Source organism: Chinchilla lanigera, unplaced genomic scaffold, assembly GCF_000276665.1.
Source record: "Chinchilla lanigera isolate Chin_1 unplaced genomic scaffold, ChiLan1.0 scaffold00019, whole genome shotgun sequence".
Classification (NCBI taxonomy): domain Eukaryota; kingdom Metazoa; phylum Chordata; class Mammalia; order Rodentia; family Chinchillidae; genus Chinchilla; species Chinchilla lanigera.
In genome coordinates, this window is record NW_004955420.1 from 8491743 (window position 1) to 8512434 (window position 20692).

Sequence of the window (20692 nt, forward strand, 5' to 3'; positions counted from 1 at the left end):
AAAAAAAAAAAAAAAAAGTTCAACATACCATACATTCATACTATGGAATATCACTCAGCAATAAAAAGGAACAAAGTAAGCCAGCTGTGGACGCACACCTGTAATCCCAGCACTGAGGAGGCTGAGGCAGGATGATCACCTCAAGTTCGGGGCCAGGCTGAGCTACATACTACAAGGTCAGCCTGAAATACATACCAAGCCACTGTATCAAAAAGTGAAACAAAAGGTTATGCATGCATAATGTCATTTATATGGCATTCCACTCAAACTGACAAAATTATAAGAGATGGAGAACAGTTTAATCATTGACAGGGGTTATGGATGGAGTGGAAGATGGAATGGGAATGGGTCTGACTATAAAAGGTGTATGTGCAAGGAAACTTCATAGTGATACAATAAATAACTCTGTATTTTTTTTTCTGGTTGTTGTTGTTGTGCTGGTGGTGGTGGTGGTGGTAAGGAATCAAACTCGGGGTCTCCAAAATGTTAGCCAAGTGCTCTACTACTGAGCTACACTCTAGCTATATTACTCATTGGTTGGTTTGTTTGTTTGTTTAACCCAGGGCCTTGCACACTGTAGATAAATGCTCAACTACTGAGCTATATCTTGATTGTGGTATTGGCAATAGGCATTGACACATGTGCTGAAATTGTATAGAAATACATGCAGAGACACACAAAGGAATGCATGCAAAACTGTTGAATTCTGAATAAGGTCTATGAATTGTGGCAACACTGATTTCCTGGTGTTGACATTGCACTATAGTTATGTAGGATGTTGTCACTGGGGGGACACCAGGTAAAAGGTGCACAAGACTGCTTTGTAATGTTTTGCACTATCTTGTTGGGGTTTTTTTGTCTATGCAGCTCAGGCTGGCTTTGAGCTCACGTTGTAGCCCAGGCTGGTCTCGAATTTGCAATGATCCTCCTGCTTCAGCCTCCCGAGTGCTGGGAACAGCAACTTCTATCACTAGTAAGCATTGTGTGCCTACAAAGTTGTCTAAAAAAACGAAGTAGATTTGCAGGTAGCAGTCAACAAACTATTTACAAATATTTCCACAATCACCAAATACATCTTCATTAGGAGAAGGGGCCCTAAGGACTCTAAAATAGCCTTCATGGATATAGAAGACATCCGTGGAGAGAAAAATGTACAAACGTCATTCTGATACTAACTGGACATAGGAAAACAAATCTTTTCCCTCAGTAGACAAAACTACGAATGAGTCTTGGTCAATTAAGAGCCTGTATTTGTCACTTTTGTGTTGCTACACAAAATAAAGATGAACAAAGAAGTTTATTTGGCTCAGGAGTCTGGCGGCTGGAAAGCCCAAAACAGCATAGTGTTTGCATCTGGTGAGGGCCCCTGGCTGCATCACAACTTGGCGGAGAACTAGAAAGGAAATCAACTGCCTGCACAAGAGGCCAAGGGCATGGCCGGCCTTGTTTTGTAACAGCCGGCTCTCTCAAGAACCAGTCCAATCCCACAAGTCACCAGCCACTTCCAGGAGACTCCAACAGTTTACTCATAAATGTAGAGCCCGTGTGACCTAAGAACCCCCCTCAAGGCCCCAGAGGTTCAGCATTCCCCCACTTCCACACCATCACCATGGGGAATTAAGCCTCAGCAGAGTTCTGACAGGGAGAGAGCCCTCCCCTTCAGCCGCCACCTCCTTCCAGGTCCCTCCAACCCCACTGAGCACTGAAAAATCTGATCCATGGTGAGGCAAGTGAATCAAATCCACAGAAAGACAGAAAAAGAAAGAGTCATTTCATAGTCAATTATTTTCACTTCCTCTCTTCACCATGATTTTTAAAATGATATTTTATTATATCAAAGTAATATATGCACATATTTTTAAGTCAAAGAGTCTTTATAAGACACATTGGTTAATTTTAGGTGCCAACTTGACTGGATTAAGGAGTATCTATCAAGAAACCAAGAAGAGCATTATTCTGAGTATGTCTGTCAGGATGTACCCTGAGGAGGCTGACACGTGGACCTGGGTAGCCTAGGTGGGGAAGGACCTCCCTCAGTTTGGTTGGGCACCATCTAATTGGCTAGGGGCCCAGAGAGAACAAGTCTGGGTAAGCTGGTCTCTCTCCCTGAGAGCTGCAACATGCTTATCTCCTGCCTTGGACATCAGCAGTCCAGACTCTCTGGCCTTTGTACTTTGGGACCTACATCACCCTCCCTGAGTTCTCTGGCTTTTATCCTCAAATTGAGAGTCGTACAAGCAGCTTCCCTGATTCTGAGGCCTTCAGACTTGGCCTGAAACAGGCTACCAGCATTCCAGGGTCTCTAGCCTGCACATAACCTGTTGGAGGACTTCTCAACCGGCATATCACATAAGTGAATTCCCTAAAAAATTCCCTCTCACATAGCTATACACACAGCCCACTGGTTCTGTCTTTCTGGAGAGCACTGGCTGATGCATAAGACCTCCACTATGCAATGGCAGGCCTTCCTCTGCCACATCTCAGACCATTTCTGTAATGTCTTTCAACTCTTTTTGCTATATTTTCTGATACCTTCCTCCACATTTCTAGACAAGATTGCTATACAGGAATGTGATTTTTTTTAAGTTCAGATATCTTCTCCTAACATCTTACTTCTGACCAAAAAAAAATCTAGATTTTTTTGTACTTCTATGTCTAGGAAACAACCCCATGTGATTCACACTAAGCAGACACACACACACACACACACACACACACACACCCTTCTTCCCTGTCTCCCTATAAAGTTTTCTTTTTAAATGAACATTTAACATTTGCATAACAACAACTTTATAAATTTACTACTTTCACCTAAGCCGTTTCACCTTGAATATTCACTAGACTTAACACAAGGTAGGATCAAAAAGTGGAGTGAGAGTCTAATTTTTAAAAAATTTATTACAGTAAAAGACATATTCCCATTAATTCTCAAAATACTTCCCCTCTGCTTTGAATACACTTATCCCTTCACTCTTGTCACTTTCTGAAGCAGCTCTGGAAGTCTCTTTCATGGTGACCTAGTTGCTCTATCGTGGCTGCCTCAGTGTCCTGAATCAATTCAGAATGTTTACTTTCCGTGGTCAGTTTGACCTTGGGAAGACCCAGGAGTCCCATGGCATCATATCGGGTGGATGAGGTCCGTGAGGACACACTGTAACATTTTTACAGGCCTGCTTTCTTATTGGATGGCAGCATTCGCTGTATTTTTTATCACGCTTTGTGAAGATACAAAACCACAGTGCCCAGCACCAGCCCTTCTTATCTTGAAAGGTCCCACAGTGTTTCTCAGGTTGGCCTCAGATTTGCCATCCTCCTGCCTCAATCACTGGAGCCACTGGGATTACCCGCACGCATCACCATGCCCAGCTGAGTTCATTTCTAGATTAGCTAATGTAGTTTTTCCCCTGTTGCTGTGTTAAGGATTAAACTCAGGATCTCACACACGCTAGTCTTACTGAGGTACATTCCCAGTTCTAGCTAATGCATTTTGCTGTGCTAGAGCTTTTCTTTTCTTTTTCTTTTCTTTTTTTTTTTTTTTTGTTTGTTTGTTTGTTTGCTTGCTTGCTTGTCTTTTGTTTGTTTGTTGAGACAGGTTCTCATAACGTAGTCCAGGGTGGGCTTGAACTTGCTATACAGCCCAGGCTGGCCTCAAACTCAGGATCGCCCCACCTCAGCCTCCTGATTGCTAAGATTAACAGTTTCTTGAGGCTAAACATTCCTTTTTAGAATATCGTATATTTCATGGATTCAAAAATCTATTCACTTGAATGTCTCTTTTTTTTTTGGTACTGGGGATCGAAGAGTGTCTGTTTTCTTAAAGCTTCTTTCTTTTCTTTCTTTCTTTCTTTCTTTTTCTTTCTTTCTCTTTCTTTCTTTCTTTCTTGCTTGCTTGCTTGCTTGCTTCCTGTCTTGCTTTCTTTCCCTTCTCATGCTAAATGTCTTACCCAAGTCCCTTAAGGACCTAGCTTGACCCTCACATGTACAACAAGGGCACTGTAAAAGTAGCTGTGAGCTAAGAACTGGGTCTCACTGCTTAGTGACCACACTGGGACGCAGCTGCCTGGGTTCTCCATTGCCCACAGCTGTGAGTCTTTCCCTTGGGTTAGCTGCTTTCCTAAGAGAGGACTCATCTTATTTCTAAATCTAAATACCAGTCTTCTGAGAGTTGAGTCACAGAAAGAGGCAGAAATTGCATCACTAATTTGCAAACTTGGGGCTGGGGATTTAGCTCAGTGGCAAAAGCGCCTGCCTGGCAAGCGCAAGGTTGTGAGTTCGGTTCCCGGTACCGGAGAAAAACCAAAAAAAAAAAAACAAAAAACAATTTGCAAACTTGCCTCTGTTTTGTTCTTAGTAGAACCTCCTTTGTCTGCTATTCCTCATATTCCTAATCCACGCTCTTTTTGATGCAGTCTCTCTAGAAAGTAACCCTGCAGTCTTCTCTTGGGTAGAGCACTGTAGTGTGGCTGTGTAGAGAGTTTGCAAAGCTTAACTGGTTTCTTACACAGACTTTTCATCATCTTGCAGACTTTCTCGGGTTTGCAGTCCTATTTGTAGCCATACCTGTTGTGTCTAATTCAAACCTTCCAAAACTCTATTGTAAAATGGTCTTCTTTTTTGCACTCATCCTCCTGTAGGCAGTTAGATTTTTGTTTTGCTTTGGTTTGCTTTGGTTTGTGTTTTTTGTTTGTTTTGTTTTGGTTTTTTTTTTTTTTTGAGATAGGGTCTCACTATGTAGTTCAGGTTGGCCTTGAGCTCACTTTGTGGCGCAGGCTGGTCTTGAACTCGCAACAATCCTCCTGCCTAAGCCTCCTAAATGCTGGGATTACAGGCATGTGCCACCACACCCGGCCAGCAGTTAGATTTAAGCAAATGAAAATCAGCACTGCTAATATCAGGCTGTGATATTCCTAACCGAACATAAATAGTGTTTCTAAGGGACATGGTTAAGGCCATACAAACCTCTCTATAGGAGGCCAAGCCACAGTTGCAAAAATGGCTAACATGGCCAGGCTGGGGTGGTGCATACCTGCCAGGCATAAGGCCTTGGGTCCCATTCCCAGTGCTGCAACAAGAAAACAACATCAAATATCTTTTTCTTTTTTCTTTTTTTTTTTTTTTTTTTTTTTTGTCTTTTTGAGACAGGATCTCGCTATGCAGTTCACACTGGCCTTGAGCTCACTTTGTAGCTGAGGCTGGTCTCAAACTCGCAAGGATCCTCCTGCCTCAGCCTTCCAAGTGCTGGGATTACAGGCATGTGCCACCACACCTGGTAAAAAATCTTTTCTTCTAAGTGGTTGTTGCTTTGTTACTGATGACACCTCTAGTCTGGTTATGTTCCTCAAGCTCCTTGAAAAAAAGACTTCTGACATATCCAGCTGCTGAAATCTCCCCCACTTCATAACCATATCCCCATCAAAAGATGGCACCTGGCTCCCCCAGCCCCACTTTAGAATCACAGTGCACAAACCCACCCCTGAAAGAAGGCCTTCTCTGTCTCCTTTACTGAGATGCTTCCCAGATTCCTCTCAGATGTGTTCTTTCTTGCGGCAGCAAACTAAATAAGCATAACTTTGTTTTGAGTTCCTGGTGATGCACGGCTTATGAACTCAGACAAAATTCAGTCTTTCTGTGGTCTGCTACTAAGTTAACTCATCTATCTACTTTGCAGGCTCCAAAATATTCCTGACCTCTCTCCTTCTCAGGTTACCACGGGTTATACTGTATTCTCTGTTCTTCTTTCCCTATTTGTATGTGAACAAATATTCCGTTTCCTAAGAACATTTCCTGTGCATTTGTATCACTGACAGCAGGCTCCTAACAGTATTAAGGGCAGACAAATACACTGAAAAATGAATCATCAGTGAGTAAATCTGACAGTCTGTGTCATGCGTATAAGCTGTGACACATAATCTTCATGATGTATGTCTGCCACCAGATCTGGACCTTGTACAAGGTATTAGATCTGCCTAAAAAAACGACAGCCACATAGCAAATTTGACGAGACCAAATCTTAACTCACCTTTCCTCAGCAGGTATGTTCTCCCTCCTGCTTTCCCTGTGTCAGTTAAACCACTATGTAATCGCTCCCACCAACCAGACCCTGGGAATTCTTTCTAGACTGTTCCCTCTTCCTTGCCGCCAACTGTCCTGTGATCACCAAATTCTGACTTGTTTACATCCTAATTGTTTAAATTTTTATCTAATTTGGTTGACTGATTGACTGATTGGTTGATTGATTGATTGATATGGGGTCTCACTGTGTGACCCAGGCTGGTCTCAAACTTGTGATCCTCCTGCCTAAGCTTCCCCAGTACAGGCCTGGAACACCACACCCAGCCTAAGTGTTTCTTGTATTTGTTTCATTCTTTTTGTCTCTAATGTTACTGCCCTATCTCAAAGTCTTTATTGTTTGTCATCTGGAACATCCAATTTTTTTGTTTGTTTGTTTGTTTGTTTTTGTTTTTTTCCAGTTCAGGGAATTGAACTCATGACCTCGCGCTTGCCTGGCAGGCGCTGTGCCACTGAGCTAAATCCCCAGCCCCCATCCAACTTTTTTTTTTTGTCTTTTGAGGCAGGGTCTCACTATGCCATTCAGGCTGGCCTTGAGCTCACTTTGTGGCCCAGGCTAGCATCAAACTTGAAACGATCCTCCTGCCTCAGCCTTCTGAGTGCTGGGATTACAGGTTTGTACCACCATGCCCAGCCCTTAGAACACCTAACTTTTATCTCTAGGGAAAAGACTTTCACTCCATGCCATTTTTGCTACAAATCACCATTAAAATGTAGATCCAGTTGTTCTACCAATCCATGACTCGCTACTGGCTATAAAGTCTAAAGTCCTTAGTAAGACAAAGCCCTCCCCGAATGTGGCTCAACCAATTTTAAATGCAACTGCCTCCCCAAATGCTACTGCATGTTGCTTGTCTATTTCTTGTGAACTTTGTTTATCCATTCTCTCTGGCAACAGCCTGCCCCCTCTTTCTCCTGGTCTGACTCCCCCTGGTCCTCCAAGGAGGTTTCCTAGTCTGTACCGCAGCCCAGCCCAGGCAAGATTAATCCAATTCCTGAAGACTTTGGTTTTGAGAACTATAAGAACATGCATATAAGGTGCATTCTGTAATACACAATGTTCGTTATTTCCTAACATGAATAACTCTAGGAAGAAGGAATTAGTACTCCCCTTTTCTCTCCTTTTTTCTCTCATTTACAAATTTAAGATACCTAGTCTTCTTTAATTAATGATATTGGTTTATCAGTTGAAACAGAGCTACCATAGTAATGTAAGACGCCAACAACTGGTGGAAATGGGTGAGGAGCACACAACAACTCTGCACTATCTTTGTAAATTTTCTGCAAATCTAAAGCTATTCTAAAAATAAAGTTTTATTTTAAAAATAGACCAAAGGCTCTGGCAGAAAATGAAAATAATAATGAATTTGCACCATCCATAGAAACTTGGTAAGAATTGCAATTCACTATAAATAGTTTCTAAAAGCTTACAAAAAATCAAACCAATAACCATTCAACTACTATAATTTTTCTTATTTTCAGCCAGTATATATGTTATTGAATTTGAGTTTCTTGTGATGAGAAAACTATTGGATCGAATTTTTAAAAATCCACTCTGCCAGTGTCTCTCTCTGAGAATGATGTGTATTTTAGACCATGTGCATTGAAAGTAATTACTAAGCCGGGCGTGGTGGTGCACGCCTGTAATCCCAGCACTCAGGAGGCTGAGGCAGGAGGATCATTGTGAGTTCGAGGCCAGCCTGGGCTACAAAGTGAGCTCAAGGCCAGCCTGAACTGCATAGCGAGACCCTGTCTCAAAAAGACAAAAAAAAAAAAAAAAAAAAAAAAGAAAGTAATTATCGAAATGCTAGGGTTTAAGTCTGCCATTTTAAATGTTATTTTCTGTTTTCTGTTTCTCTTGTCCTATCATTTTGTGGGTTATTTGGACAAGTATAGGATGCTATCTTTATTTATAGTGGAGTTTTTTTAGTATATTGATCATTTACTTTTTAGTGTTTGCTATGATATTACAATATACATATGCAATTTACCATAACCTACTAGCATAAATATCTTACCACTTCAAATGAAGTGTAGAGCCAGGTGTGGTGGCACACGCCTGTAATCCCAGCACTTGGGAGGCTGAAGCAGGAAGATCGTTGTGAGTTCAAGAACAGCCTGGGCTACCAAGTGAGCTCAAGGCCAGCCTGAACTGCATAGCGAGACCCTGTCTCAAAAAAAAAAAAAAAAAAAAAAAAAAAAATTGCAATGTGGGAAGCTGATTTAATTTCAGTACTTTTACCCTCTCCATTAGTGTGTATGTACATGTGCATGACCGAACCCAGGCCCTCCTGAATGTTAAAGGCACACACCGCCACTGAGCTACTTCCTTAGCCTTTGCTCTTCACCTTAAAAAATAATGATTATCTTCTGTTCTTCCTCTTTATATAATAAGAACCATACTAATTTATAATTTTGCCTCAGAACATATCCACACATAACGCAGATATACTTCGGGCATCTGTGGTATTATTCATGATATGTTCAAAAAATAAATTTCTTAAAGTGGAGTTTCTTAGTCAAATAATGAATTTACCTTTAAAAAATTACCTATAGTGCTGGGGATTTAGCTCAGCGGCAAAGCGCCTGCCTGGCAAGCAGAAGGTCGTGAGTTCAATTCCTGGTACTGGAAGAAAAACAAAAAAACAAACAAATAACAAAAAAAACTTGTCTATAATTTTGCTGGTATTGTGCAGATCTTCCCCTGATGATTGTGTCACGCTGTGTTCATGAAAGCGCCCATTTCCTTGTAATCCCTCAAGAAGAGGTTGCCAGCTTTTTAGATTTATGACAATCTGACGCTCTGGATAGTTTTCATTTGTGTTCATATTAATTAGTTTGAGCACTTAAAATTTATTTAACGTCCATCTCTTTTTCTTTATGAATTTTTTTTCTATTTTAAAATTTTTCCTGTGGTTCCTCACAGCTACTGCCTACATCACGGTGGACAGACCTGAGTCTTCATACCGCTCTATTTAAATGTAAGCGGCTCAGATCCGAAAACAGCACACCACGGTGATAGACGCGCACCCATGGGTATAGCAGCACAATCTGTAACAGCCAAGCCGTGGAAGCAACCCAAATGTCCATCCACCGAGGAATGGACAAAAATGTTGTGGTATTTCCGTATAATGGAATATTACTCATCGATAAAGAAAGATAAACTCGAGGTTTTTATAGGTAAATGGTCACAACTAGAGACCATACTCATAAGTGAAATAAATCAGACCCGCATATGTAAACAACATATTATCTCACTAGTGTCAGAACCTGAAAGAATGAATAAAATCAGGAGGTATGATAGACATTGTGAAACGAAAGGAAAATGCTCAAGAGTAAAGAGCAACTGGGATGAGGGAAAAGAGAAAAGAAAGAAGGGGGAAATTATTTATGTATGTATGTATATTCAGGATAGCTAACATGGTTGTACTAATGGCTTCTATCACTTTATTGAAAGGAACAGTTAATGATTAATTATTTAATCAATCTTACATGTCTATATTTGTTTTCCTGAGTAAACACTTTGAAGAAATCAATATGTAATACAACAACCATTGTTAATTTCCTATCACCTTGTCTCAATTTCAGTATTGCTTGTATTGTTATTGTATTATTTTGTAAATGTGTGTTTGTTAAGATATTCTCATTTTTTTATTTTTTAAAATAAGAAAAAAAGAAATATTTACTTCTAATCATTAAAAAAATAAATGTAACATTAATTAATGGATTAATAAATAAATAAATTTATTTATTAATCTAGACAATTAATTAATTAATCTAGACAATTCACATTAATTAATTAATTAATGTGAATTGTCTTGAAAACAATTGTTTATATTAGATTTTATGGGTACATTTTAGATATACATAATGACCACACTCATCATAGAGAATTTGTACCTGTACCTGATATAACTTGGTTTTCTTCCCCATTCCCCTGCCCTCCCTTCAACCCCTCCTCCTCTCCCCATTTACAAAGCTTTGTAGAGCATGCTCCAGGAGCGCACAGTACTTATACAAAGCTTTGTAGAAAACAATTTTTAAATTGGACATTCTGAAGTTCTTAGTCAAATCAGGATTTAGTTCATAAGGAAGAAGGTGAGATGTGGAACTTTTGACCTTCATTTAATGTTTAAGTTTGCAGAGAAAAAAAATCGATCAGCCCAAAAGAAAGAAGAATTAATAACAATTTGGTCTTGTCAAAGCGAAATGCGATTGAATCACCTGTGTGGGCGTTTCATTGTTTTGTTTTGGTTTGGTTTTTGAGACATGACTTGCTATGCAGTACAGGCTGGCCTTGAACTCAATGTATAGCCCCAGCTGGCCTTGAACTCTCAGCAATCCTCCTGCCTCGGCCTCCTGAGCGCTGGGATTATGGGCCCTGTGTTGTATTTAATAAAGTTTTGTTTCTCTTTGGAAAATGAGTGTCTGAGTACTACTGGGAAATCAAATAAATTTGTAAAAGCAGAGCTCCCCCGCTTTACCCCTAAGGTAGGTTATTCTGTTTTGAAGCTTTATGTGCTTTTTGTAAACTGTCAAGGAAAGATTCAGAGATATAAGATTCTTGAAATCTTTGGAGTTCTATTCGTAACAGAATTGAAAACATTTGATACTAAAACATGCAAATTAAATGTAAATGTAAATTAACCTTCCACAAAATCAATAGCATGAAAAAAGTAGGAACGGGTTGCTTGAGCTTAAATAAGACTAAAGAGACAACTAGGTTTGATGCATGGCTTTGTTTGGATCTTGATTTTAAACAAACTGGAAAAAGACATTTGTCTGAAAAATCAGACTGTTAGAGAATATTAGAGAATGAATGTTACCTTCTGTAAGTGCGAAAATTACACTGTGATCGTCTAAGAAATGGCATATATTACGGAGAATTAAGTAAAAGCGAAATGAGATGAGATTTTTTTAAAAAATGCTTCAGAAGAGGAAAAAAGAAAATAAAAGCAAAAGAAAAAAGGAGAAGGAAGGGAAGCATAAGACACAGAAGCCAAATTAAGCATAGCAAAATCTTGTTAACTGTGGAAAACAGGGTGATGAGCTTAGGAGGGTTTGTTTATTATTCTCCGGATACTTGTGTGTGTTTATAAAACTTTATAAAAGCCATTTTAAAAGCCCCAAAGGTATGCAGATTGAACAAGGAAAAAATTCATTCATTCATTAAGATCATTGATGTTTTAGAATCAATGAGTCTATCTTTGAATCTATCAACCTTGATTGATTGATTGATTGATTGATTGATTTACAGTTCTGGGGAAATGAGCCCAGGACCTTCAAATTGAGCTATTACCCCCGCTCATTTTGTCTTTGTTTTATTTTGTCTTATCTCCTTTTGTTTTGAGATAGGATCTTGCTAACATGCTCAGGCTGGTCTCAAATATGCAACCCTCCTGCCTCAGCTTTCCAGAGTGCTGGGATCACAGATGTACACTACCATACCCAGCTCATACCTCAGCATTTTAATGAGCAAATCAATTACATTAATCCATTTTTAAATTTTTGTGAGTTTGTTTTTTTTTTTTTTTTTTTGGTCTTTTTGATATGAGGTCTCCCTATGCAGTTCAGTCTGGCCTTGAACTCACTTTGTAGTCCAGGCTGGCCTCAAACTTGCAGTGATCCTCATCCTTCAGCCTCCTGAGTGCTGGGATTACAGGCGTGCACCACCACGCCTGCCTTGTTTTTGAAACAGGATCTCACTATGTAGTCCAGGCTGGCCTTGAACTTAGCGATCCTCCTGCCTCAGCTCCTCAGTGCTGGGACACAAAGGTGTAGCACCACACCCAGCCATAGTGTTCCTTTTTAAATCTTTTTCTCTTTTTCTAACGGTTTGAAAATATCTGAAAACCTGGTAGTTTTAATGGGTAACTAGGACTTCCTTTCCTCTTAAGATTATATATCAGTTTTCTATTTTCAAAGTAAATGTTTCATATTTCAAATCATATTTTGAGAAAATTTTTAAAATGAGAAGAGGGCTGAGGATGTAGCTCACTGGTAGAATGCCTGCCTAGCATGTGCAGGGTGCTGGGTTCAGTCCTAATAATAATAATAGTAATAACAATAATAATAATAGTAGAAGAGATGCCTCCTAGGTAAGCCTTTTGCTATTAAACGTACTGTGGACACAGAATGAACTGGAGTGTACAACTACTCACACTACGCTAAGGATTTCACACATCCCTTCCTTCTATCCTTCATTCATGCCACGCATACTTACAAGGTGGTCACTGCATCAGCGCTGAGGCAGGCTTTGATCAGAAGTAAACAAGCCAAACGCATTTCACGCCCTCACAGAGCATACAGCCCACTGGGAAAGACACCAAGGAGTCTCATCCCGCCCCAGAAGGAGATTGTTTGTATTGTGATTAGCAATCATTGCAAATAATTATGCTTTCACTTTTTTTTTTCCTTCCTCTCATTATCAACAACAGGAAAAGCAATATTGTCTAGCGTAGGCTAGTCAAGGACTGGAGGATTGGAGTAGGTAAACTGGATATTCCTGATCTTCAAAAGCAACTCCATGGTTACTGTTTAATATTTGGTGTTAAAACTTCAGAAGTATGCCAGACCTGGTGGTATGGGCCTGTAATCCCAGGAGGCTGAAGCACGAAGGTCTCCATGAGTCCAAGGCCAGCTTGGACCACATAATGAGTTCAAGGCCAGCCTGAACTACATAGCAAGATCATGTCCCCCAAAAAAGGACTTCCGAAGTGCAACACGAAAATATTCTAAGAAAATTATCAGTCTGAAAGAATAACAAAGATTTTCAATGTGCCCTCATAAAACTGCCATAAAAGTAAATGTATTTTTATTATCCCCTTCACAGTGGCTGCCACACTTATCTTGAAAATAGGCATTAATAAATGCTTGTTACATGACTCCAAATGAAATCTAAGGGCATGTTAATGGAACACAGATTTTATTTTATTTTATTTATTTTGTCTTTTTGACACAGGGTCTCATTATGTAGTTCAAGCTGGTCTTCAATTCACTTTGTAACCCAGGTGGGCCTCAAACTTGCAGCAATCCTCCTGCCTCAGCCTCTGGAGTGCTGGTATTACAAGTATGTGCCACCATGCCCAGCCACAGATTTTAATAGATTTCTGATTTTCAGTTTCAGACTCTGGCTGAAGCAATGTATAAATCTAGGCCCTGTAACTGTCAGGATAGGCTAGCAATCCTACAGTAACAAACAACCCCAAAAGCTCAGCAAAGTATGTGTGCTGTCCCTGCTACAGGTCCCTGTGACCCTACCAGAGAAGAGAAAGCTAGAGAACTAAACACTGGAGATGAAATGCCTCCACCTAGCAGCGACTGAGAACACTGCTGCTGACACTCCTCATGAATGCCTGAAAGTAGAAAGCACTAAAACCTGGAAAATGTTGAATCGTGGTAATTCCTACCAGAGCCTAAACAAAGTGGTATTTTTCCCTAGAGATAACAAATATGTGCATTTACTAGAGAAATGTATCTTTTTCCCTATTAGGAAGATAACAGAGGGTGCTGCTTACTTTTTTCTACTGTACATTTTTACACACACACCCCTTACTTTTTTCTACTGTAAATTTTTACTTTAGTGTCATAGTGCCAGCTGTGCATCTCAGTACCCTTCTTTGAGGGATACAGGAAACAATCTTTGGATGATGATGATGACAATGACTTTGACATTGGTCATGCGAGTCAAAGTTCCTGTGACAGTGACATGGAGTAAGAACACACTGATACACACACAGGGAATGCAGCCTTTCTTGACTGAGATGATGAAGAAAATAGTAACGTGAGTACATATTTGACTAGTTGAAGTGTTGCAAAATGGTCAGGCAACCAAATGGAGCAATCCAATGTTAGAACTAGGGCCGAAAATATACTGAGGGTCTTGGCAGGGCTGAAACCTATTAGACAGGATGGCAGCACTATCATTCGGTGCTGGAAATTGTCACAGATGAAATGTTACAAGATGCTGTGAAATACATAAAGGCTGAGACACAACTAAAACATGCTGTATGTACCAATAACCATATAAAAATATATTTATTATGATACCTCACCAGCTGAACTGAAAACATTCATAGGCTGGCTACTTAGCAGGGATTTCTCATGTTGATAGCAGGAATGTAAAAGACTCATGGAAAAGTGGTGGGTCAAAATATGCATAAAAATGTATGCCCTCGTAGATGCAAAGACTTATAGTACTTTCAATTTAGACATTTATCCCAGAACTCAGCCATCAAGTCCTTCTTTGTATAGTAACGAACCAAATGATGCTGTGAACAGACCCGCTCCCCTCTCCCAAACTAATTGAAATGTGACATCCGACAATCAGTGTACTGGCTTCCACTTGCTGTCACATTTGCCAGCAGAGCACAAGTTGAGCAGCACAGGAACTGTATGCAGGAACAAAGCAGAAATTCCAAGTGAAGTGTTGCAATTTCAAAAACGGAGAACCATATAGTACAATCTTTGGGTTTCAGAAAGATTTACATTGACCTAGTAGATGGCAAAACCAAACAGGTGCTACTGATGTCCACATTTCACCAAGTAGGAAAACTGCAACAAAACAGAAGCCTGCAATGGAAATGTTCAACAACAAAACTGAAGGCAGAGTAATGCGGCAACTATGATGCCACCGGGAACACAAAGCGTTGGCCAATGGCTAGGTTTTCCTGAATCCTAAACATGTGTAGCATACATAGTTTGATAGTTTACAAATGCAAAATACCACAGAGAAATTTTCTTAGAGAATTGGGACTGGAATTCATAAGAGATCATTTACAGTAGAGGAAACACTATGCAAAGAAATCATGGCCCATACTGGAGGCAGGTGAATAGGCAGCTACAGCATCCCAAAGATCTCCTACAACAACAGAAAAATCAAAAAGCTGTCAACTGTAACCTCCAAGAAGGAACAGGAAAGCAAAACATATGTACGACCAGTGTAAGTGATACTTGTGTATGGAACGCGCAATTTTCATGTGTGAAGACTGCCGTGGGTATGACAATCGAAGTAAAGATTATTTTTGTTGTAGAGTTCTATTGATATTTTCATTATAATTCACATAAGTTTTTATTACTGATGTTTATTTATTTGTTTGTATATTCTGATTTTTTTTCTTGAGACAGGGTCTCCCATGTAGTGCCGGCTGGCCTTAAACTCACTTATGTAGCCCAGGGTGGCCTCAAACTTGTAGCCATCCTCCTGCCTCAGCTTCCCAAGTACTAGAATTACAGGCATGCACCACCATGTCCCCTCGCCCTGCTCCGATGTTATCTCTTAGGTTTTGTAAGCAAGTAAACAATTGATACAAAAATGTTGATGTCTATTCTAAGCACTCATCACACATTTGATATTTTATTTATTGCTATTTTATTTCCCTGTTAAGGGCACATTGTACAACATAGTAGGAAGCTCCTGACAAAACGGGAAGAGAAGAGAGGGACAAGAATGGCCTGCACATGGGAAAGGAAAGCCAAGCACACGTGTAAATGAAATGTGTGCATGCAACATGCAGTTGTCATGTGTGAAGCCTGCCTTAGGTGTGATAATTGAAATAAATACTTTAGGGGCTGGGGATATAGCTCAGTGGCATAAGCACCTGCCTGGCAAGCGCAAGGTTGTGAGTTCGATCTCCGGTACTTGAAAAAAAAAAAAAAGGACATAGCATTGAATACTATATGGAAAAACGAGGCTGCGTGCCCAGTAGGGGGATGGGGCACATATAAAGGTGAAACACAGTTGAGACAAGTATGGAGGCAAATTTTGTGAAGACAGAAACTTATGAAAACTGGAAGGATCAGGCTGGGGAGATAGCTCAGCAGCACAAGCACCTGCCTGGCAAATGCAAGGTCCTAGGTTCGATTCCTGGTACCCACCCCCCCCAAAAAAAAACAAACTGGAAAGATCAATAGCAGAAAAGAAACATAACATAAATATGAAATTAGTTAGTTTGGGTTAAGTACCTTGATTGGAAGAGGTTCACGTAATCACTGAGAGGACTTGGAGCCTGGGATTTGCTATCCTCACGTGCATCTTGTGCAATAAATAAGATAATGTGCCAACCATGTGTAATCGCTGAAGACTGATGATGATCTCTGTAAGGGAAAATCACAGATTTCATAGGAGGGAGAAGTTGTGAGCTGGAGTTTAGTTTTTTGGGTTGATTTTTTTTTTTTCCCCAGTGCTAGGGATTGAACCCAGGAACTTGTGAATGAACCCTGCTCCTCTCTCTTGCCCTTTTTTCCTTCTTTGTGGTACAGGGCACTAAACTCAAGATTTCCATCCAAAAATGAGCATCTGAAATAAAGAGACACTTCTCAGATGAAGAAGTGGAAATGGCAAATAAATATATGAAAGTGTTCAACATCCTTGGTCACATAAGAAGTGCAAATTAAAACAATGCTGAGATTCCATCTCACTCCAGAAAGAACAGCTGTCATCAAGAAATCAACCAATAACAAATGCTGGTGAAGCTATAGGGAAAAAGGAACCCTATTCCACTGTTGGTGGGAGTGCAGACTGGTGCAACCACTGTGGAAATCAGTGTGGAGATTCCTCAAAAAACTTGAACTACAGGTTCCATTTGACCCAGCTATTTCCCTTCGTGGTATCTTCCTGAAAAAATTAAAACATCATACCACAGTAATAGATGCACACCCATGTTTATAGCAGCACAGATTATAAAAGCTAAATCTTGGAAACAGCCCAAATGCCCATCAACCAATAAATAGATAAAGCTGAGTATTTTTATACAAGGGAGTACTACTCTGCCATAAAGGAGGAAAAGCTTGAGACATTTTTAGCTCAGTGGAAGCATCTTGAAAGCATACTCATAAGTGAAATAAATCAGACACGTATGTTCAAATATTGCATGGTTTCTCTAGTATGAGAAACTGAAAGTGTAAAAAAGGTCCAAAATGTATAATAGATATTTGAAATAGGAAGAAAATGTTCAAATGGGAAGGGAAACTATTGAAGGGGTAGGGAAAGGAAGGAAGGGAAAAGAAAAAAATGAAAACAAAGCTTTTGTGAATAAGGAGGGGAAGACAGGTTGAAGGAAGGGGAAAGGAACAGGAAAAAAAAGAATCAAATTTTATCATGTTTAGGTACAAATTCGCTATGATAAATATGATACAATATGGTGCACATATGAATATGTATATCTAAAATGTACCCAATAAACTTAATGAATAAAAATAATAAACACGGGGTCTTCACACTGAGCTACCTCTGCAATCCTTTTTGAGGTAAGATCTTGCTAAAGTCACTAAATTGCACATGTTGGCCTTGAACTTCTTCCTGCCTCAGCTTCGGTGGCATGCACCTCCACACCCAGCTCCAGCCCTTTAAAATTTCATTTTGAGACAAGTATTGCTAAGTCACCCAAGCTAGGCTCAAACTTGTTATCCTCTTACCTCAGCCTCCCAAGCGGCTAAGACCACAGGCTGATGCCGCCACAGTAGACAGCTATGAACTTGATGCTACAGGGAGAAACCAGGGAAAGTGTTTGCAGACAGAAAATATACATACTAGAGCACCCGGGTGAGAAAGAAGTTGAGTCTGTCTATGGAAGATGAGTGAGAAATACTACTTGGATGGTGTGGGGATTGGTTGAGGTGAACTTAGGACAGTGGTTCTTCAAAGTGTGACTCCAGCCTAGCAGTATCAGCACTGCCTCGAACTGGTTAGAACCTCAGTTGCTCAGGCCCTGACCCACTTACCCAGTGAGGAAGTCTAGAAATAAAACACAGAAATCTGCTCCGCCACCTTGCCCGTGGGTGCCAGGGCTTGAAGCCAAGGCCTTTTACTGCCAGGTACATATTCTACCACTGCACCCCTTGTCGCAGAAATTTAACCAGATCTCCCCGTGTTTCTGATGCAGTGAAAATTCAAAAACCAGTGCCCTGAGCAATTACTTGAGCATCAGCTGAAGCTATGATTTATTTACAAATTTAATCTCAGGCTATTTTACAAGATAGAGAGAAATAAGGACAAAAGAATTGTCGGCATGGTGGTGCTTGCGTGTAATCCCAGAACTCAGGTGGCCGAAAAAAATTATGACATGTGAGAGAGATAAACACATGAGAAAATATTCAGTGTCACAGAAATAGATATTAAAATGCAAACTACATTTTATTTACCTAATTGGCGAAGCATATTTATTTCTGGAGACAGAGTCTTGGTATGTAGTCCAGGTTGGCCTTAAACTTGCTATGTAATCCAGGCTGGCCAGGAACTCATGGTAATCCTCCTGCCTCAGCCTTTCAAGTGCTGGGATTACAGGCATGTGCCACCATGGGCAACTTGGTAAAATATTTTTAACATCTCATTTTTTCTTTGATTTTTTGAGACAGGGTCTTGCTATGTAGTTTAGGCTGGCCTTAACCTCACTGTGTAGACCAGCTGCCTTTGAACTCATGGCCATCCTCCTGCTTCAGCCTCCCCACTGCTGGGATTACAGGTGTGTGCCACCATGCCAGGCCTAATATTTCAATAGCACAAAGAACTTCCATGCTGTATTAACTAGGGGGAAAGCTATTACAAAACAACATGAACAATAGTGTTCTAATTTTGAGAAAAGTATATAGGTATGCAGGTATAAAAACAACAGAAAGACATGCAAAATGCTGTCATTGATCGGCTCAGACTTGGGGGTTGATGTTAAAATTTTCTTTTGTTCTTTAAACTTTTCTATTATGTTCATTTTGTAGGAAACATGCTTTATAAAAACAAAAATCAGCGGCTAAATCTATAAATTGACCGGGCTAGAACTCATGATCCTCCCGCCTCAGCCTCCTAGGGTATCCCTTTTTAAATCAAGGAACAAAATTAAGCTATGCTACAAGTGTAACCTAAAAGAAGATTGAGGGGCTGGGGAGATAGCTCAGCCGCACAGGGCCTGCCTGGCAAGCACAAGGTTCCATTCCCGATACAAAAAAAAAAAAAAAAAAAGATTGATTACTCCTAAGCAGAATTGTAGAACAACGATGATTACTCCTAAGAAAAATGTGCACTGGGATTTAACAGACTCTACAAATTGGTACTCTTAACATTTCCAGATTTTACTCCAGCTGCCACCTCCCTTGACACCGGAGGAAAAGGAAACTTCAGTGTAAAACTGGGATTCATCATCTGACTAACCAAAGAGCTATTTTTTTTTTTTTTTTTTTGGTCTTTTTGAGACAGGGTCTCACTATGCAGTTCAGGCTGGCCTTACACTCACTTTGTAGCCCAGACTGGCCTCGAACTCGCAGCGATCCTCCTGCCTCAGCCTCCCCAGTGCTGGGATTACAGGCTTGTGCCACCATGCCCAGCCTCTACAAAGAGTTTTAAAGTGCCTCTTTGTGATTATGTTACAGGACATGTAAACACTGTACTGCTTTTCTAAGTGGCAAGCCATATAATTCTTTAAAAGTAAGTCACTGGGTGGGAGGGGAAAGATTTTGTGTTTACTTTGACAACAAAATGCTTTGGAATAAAACATGTAGATTGTAAAGACTTTGACACAAGGTTATTGTGAGGTTAAAAAAAAATACAGTAAGTAAAGACAGTGTCATGATACCCTCTGGTGGCCTCACAGTATTTTGGTCCTGAAGCACAGAACTGGCAGAGAGGGAAGGAAGGATACATTCCCTTCCGTATAAAAAAAATTATTTTTTCTTTTAGAGACAGGGTCTCACTATGCAGTTCAGGTTGGCCTTGAACTCATTTTCTAGCCCAGGCTGGCCTCGAACTCTCAGCGATCCTCCTGCCTCAGCCTCCCCAGTGCCGGACCCTTCCATAATATAAATTGAACAAAAGTATCAAGTATGTATCAATTCCCTCTTATGTGTCTGGTACTACCTATACTAGAATTTTAAAATGTCTCAAGCGCTGGTAAATATTTATTTATTTGGGTTGATTACACACAATTAAGACGTCTCGAAACCGATCCCCACAAACAAGGAGCGTCTCTTTCAAATACTATATAGCTGTATTTCCTGAAAGGTAGATAAGGGATCGGAGTAAGGTCTATGATTGCTACTCTCCAGCAGTCGGGTGCTTGATTAACACGTGATTGCCTGAAAAAGCACAGCCGGGAGCGCCCGCGCGAGCGCTGACTTTGCCAGTGACCTTAGACAAGCGATGTTCTACTCGGCCTCTCTCATTCATTTAGTAATTATTTGAAGCAGGAGGGTCAGTCTTCGAAAATCGCACAGCGGACTTCAGCCCCTCTGAAGTTCACTTTTCTGACGTGTACATCCAGCTTGACAATCTCAGCCCGCTGCAGAGAGAATTAGGGGCGGGGCATCTAGCTCCGGGGTAAGTTCACACAACCAGGGTCTGGATTCCACGCTCAGCAGCACACGAAAAGGAAAGGAGACGTCCACGACGAGTGTAATCACTCTGCACTACGAGCATGCACTAGGGAAATTTAAATTTAAAAAAATTTTTTCAATTTACATTTTACATTTTTTAAAAAAATTTAAATAAGACAATTAACAGATGACCACACTCCACAGCCCGGTTTCGGCGGATCAGCCCAGCGCCGTGAGCACGCGGGGCGCGCTCCCCGCAGCCGCACCCCGGCCCGGGGGCACCGAGGGTTTGTGCGCGCACACGCGCCGGGGACCGCGGGAGCCG

At 40.6% G+C, this 20692-nt stretch overlaps 1 long non-coding RNA gene across 1 annotated transcript in view; it reads right to left on the minus strand.

Moving 5' to 3' along the window:
* LOC106148345 overlaps positions 1 to 20692 on the minus strand; it is a 38248-nt gene that overhangs the window by 16602 nt on the left and 954 nt on the right. The window contains exon 2 of the long non-coding RNA XR_001233694.1: positions 16033 to 16164. This is a non-coding gene — a long non-coding RNA (uncharacterized LOC106148345). The remainder of the gene's footprint in view (positions 1 to 16032; positions 16165 to 20692) is intronic.